Source organism: Apium graveolens, chromosome 8 (genome assembly GCF_009905375.1).
Source record: "Apium graveolens cultivar Ventura chromosome 8, ASM990537v1, whole genome shotgun sequence".
Lineage (NCBI taxonomy): Eukaryota > Viridiplantae > Streptophyta > Magnoliopsida > Apiales > Apiaceae > Apium > Apium graveolens.
Window position 1 is genome coordinate 56,834,539 of NC_133654.1, and position 4,081 is coordinate 56,838,619.

Consider the following 4,081-nt stretch of genomic DNA (forward strand, 5'->3'; position numbering starts at 1 on the left):
TTCCCCCAGCTGAAATTTGGATGATTTCTGTTATTAGGATGATAGGTCGCTGGCACAGGCTGCTGTTGTCGCTGATAATTATTCACATACTGAACAGATTCGTGGACAAGAGAACACTAATCCGTAGCATGAGAACCTGCACAAAGCTCACAAACCATAGCTATTTGATTAACTCCATATATAGCCAAAGAATCAACCTTCATTCATAGCGCTTGGAGCTGGGCTGCAATAGCGGTAGCTGCATCAACTTCCAGAATACCTGCTACCTTGCCTGACGTCATCCTCTGAGTTGGGTTTTGATGCTCATTTGCAGCCATCGTCTCTATAAGATTATACGCCTCAGTATTGCTTTTAGCCCATAAGGCGCCTCCAGCTGCTGCATCGAGCATGGGCCGAGATTGGGCCCCCAAACCATTATAGAAACCAGTGATCACCATCCAATTCGGCATTCCATGATGTGGACATTTTCTCAACATTTCCTTGTAGCGTTCCCAAGCCTCACACATAGATTCAGTAGGTTGCTGCGCAAACTGAGTAAGAGCACTACTCATAGCAGCAGCCTTTGCCATCGGATAAAACATCACCAGAAACTTTTGTGCAAGATCTTGCCACGTAGTGATGGACCCAGCTGGTTCAGAATGTAACCAGTCTTTAGCCTTGTCCCTCAGTGAGAATGGGAAAAGCCTCAACTTGATAGCCTCATCAGTCACGCCATTATACTTAAAAGTGCTGCAGATCTCGACAAAATTCCTTATGTGCATGTTGGGGTCTTCAATTGCCGCTCCTCCAAAAGAAACAGAATTCTGCACCATCTGAATAGTGCCCGGCTTGATTTCAAAGGTGTTAGCTTGAATAGCCGGATGAAGGATGCTTGACTGAATGTCATCAATTTTAGGCCGAGAAAAATCCATAAGAGCTGGATCAGCTTGAACAATACGATCTCCCATGTTTACTGGTTCTTTCCGCTCAGTTCCTGAATCTGAATCCTCAAAATCTAACTTCTCCAGAATATCAAGAACTTCGTCTGTCTCCTCAGCTGTATCTAAAGTCCTCTTGCGAGCACGAGAACGAGTTTGCATAAACGCTTGCTAAAGTACCTGAAACACAACCGGAAACAATAAGTAACTACTACGTCCTAATCACTGAGTCCTAATGACCAATGATGGTAAGTACATAAACTAAACAAATACGCCGAGTCCCCGACAGCGGTGCCAAAAACTTGTTAGGGCGAAATCACGCACTAATATTCACGTAAGTATACGCGTTCGCAAGTAATATAGAATACTTTCTAGTTCGTTCCCATAGAGACTCAGACTAAATTATTGTCTAATTAAACTCACTCACCAATGTATGATTACTTCTCAATGTTAAGACACTAACACTTAAGATTGTTGATTAAATATTAACTACAATTAACTACTTAATTAATCACTTAACTAACACTTCAAATTATCAATAATAAAACACTCATGAGATCACAACTTCATTATTACTTCCTTCAATAGCCATTGTTATTACCTTTAGCATGTGACAGTGATGATATTAATCGAATAACACGAAACTGATAAAAGCCAACTTTCATTGTACTAATACCATTCTACCAAACATCCACAATCAAGATAGAAGTTGAATAGTCATCAATTATGTTGAGTTCCTATATGTCTACAGAAATTGACAACACAACGATTTAAGCACAAGTTATTCCTTTTGATTATATAGGGCAAATAAAACTGTTAGAGTTACCCACTAATCATGCACAACGTACATGAACCTATGCTAGCATGGCAAGTTCTAAATCTCGAGATCCACCGTCGCTTCACAAGAGATTAACACCCTATCTTATATGTTCGCGACGCACATAAGACGAATACGCACAACCAATACTAGATATCATACAATCATCACACACTAAGGTATTAAACAATTAACTAAAGAATTCCATAGTAAATCCGTTGCAACCCCATGATCACGATTAGCCCATAATAGCACTTATCGTCATCATGGGTTTATATGAAATCATGATAAACAAACACAAGAAAATAATAACTAAACTAATTATATTAAAACAGAGTACGTCACAAGAGTAAATAAGTTCAAAGTGAGAAAACTAGCATCCAACGTTACAATGAAACAAGAATCACAAGAAAATATGCTTCCTCTTCGTTGCGGTGTGCTAAATCGGTCTTCTTCCTTATCTCCTTTGCTCCTTGCGTAAAAACACGATCTTCTTCAATCCACCCTTGTGAAAACGTCTCAAATCTACTTATATAATAGTCCTATAAAACTCAGATTACATAGAAGTGGAAACCAAACAGAAGTAGAAGTCCTGAAATAATATATCTTTTTTCCCGACCCTGCGCGGCCGGGCGCTCAGCTTGCTGCGCGGCCGCTCAGCAATGCTGAGCGGGCGCTCAGACCTCTACTGGAAAAAATCTGATTTTGCTCCGTTTCTTCGCCGTAATCTGCCCGTTTCTTTCCTCTCGCAATGGTGAACACATGCCAAGGCTTATTCTTGATGATTCCTCCCCCGAAATGCAACTAATACCCTGAAATGCATAAACACTAGAAAAACGTATCAAATACACAAAATACTTGATTTCAAGACACCAATTTAAGCCATTTTAAGACGTCCTAAGTGGTATAAAATGCCACTTATCACTACCTTTTATGATTTGAAAACTGACCAGGAGAATGCAGATTGGGATCCTGAGAAGCAGCTCGAAGAAGAGGCTGAACCTTCAGCGACGCAAAGCGTAAGTGTCTTTGATCGCGTGGGGAAGAAGCAGACCAATAAGGATCTCAGGTTGGAGTTGGATATAAAGAAGGAGAAGGTGGAAGGCAAGGTGGATGTAGAAGGTTCAGTATTCAAAGTTTCGAAGGACAAAAAAAAGGAGAAGCAGCCCTCTCAGGTGAAGGCAGGCAAAAGTAAAGCTGCTCCTGAACCTCTTGTAGCAGAAGAAGATGGAGTTTCTAGTTTCATCCAAAGCTCAGCGCACAATACTAATGGAGGTTCTAGTATAGAGAGGGAAGATGGCGAGCAACTGTCTGATGGGGAAGGAGGAACTTATAGGTTTAAGGACCTCCGTAAAGCTTTGAAAAGATGAAGGCAGAAAAGAGGGGCATCTCGAAGCTAGCTGTAGCTTCTCCCTTCACCAAAAAGGTTAGGGACTCACGCCTTCCATGGTCGTACAGAGGAGTAGGAGACTTGAAAGTTGATGGTGCTACTGATCCGGTGAAGTATCTCAGTCGATTTAATACTGAGATGGAGGTGTACCAGGTTAAAGACCTAACCAAATATAGGTTTCTAGCTGCTACATTGAGGGAGAATGCACACCAGTGGTTCAAGAGGCTGCCACCAAACTCGATTTGTTCTTGGAGGAAGATGTGTCAAATATTTGTCACCCAGTTTCAAGTATCAGTTGCCTAGGCACCACCTATTAACACTTTCGATAACATCAATGAGCGGGAAGTTGAATCATTGAGGGAATTCTTTAAGCATTTTAATATTGAGGTATAAAGGTAATGGAGCTCCTAATGAAACCTACAAGAGCTTCTTGATAGCTGGGGTGAGAACGGGCACATAATTTTGGAAGGAGCTTTAACATGAGGAACCTAAAACCCTCAATGACTTCTACAATAAGGAAGAGTCTCACAAGCTGGTGGAGGACTCACTGGCGAACCTCAAGAGGAATTCTTTTGGAAATAATGGGAATTGGAGAAAGAATAAAAAAGCTAGGTAAATCAGCCCCAGGGATAGAGGATTTGGGAAACGACCTGCCTTTGGTGGAAGATGGAGCATATATCTTCATACTTGATTGTTTGCTTGATGCTAGCAGGAACATCAGAGGCCATTTCTGTAAAAACAAGTCACAATGTAAAAACAAGTCACAAGAAGGCGTTATAAGATATAATATGTACATGTACAATAATTTAAGATGACCATAATGAAGAAATAAAAGAAACGTAGAGGTGTTTGCATGAACCTAAGATCTGTTAGGTCCCAGCTTCATCAGCAGGACATCTACTAGAAATAAAACACAAGTCTTTTAAATTTTCTTCAGTCAATAAACTAGAACCATCT

General features: G+C 40.7%; 1 non-coding gene across 1 annotated transcript; it reads left to right on the plus strand.

Moving 5' to 3' along the window:
• Nucleotides 1-447: 447 nt before the first annotated feature.
• Nucleotides 448-554, plus strand: LOC141681161 (small nucleolar RNA R71). Its single transcript, XR_012558603.1, has one exon. It is a non-coding gene; the product is annotated as a small nucleolar RNA R71 (small nucleolar RNA).
• Nucleotides 555-4,081: the final 3,527 nt, after the last annotated feature.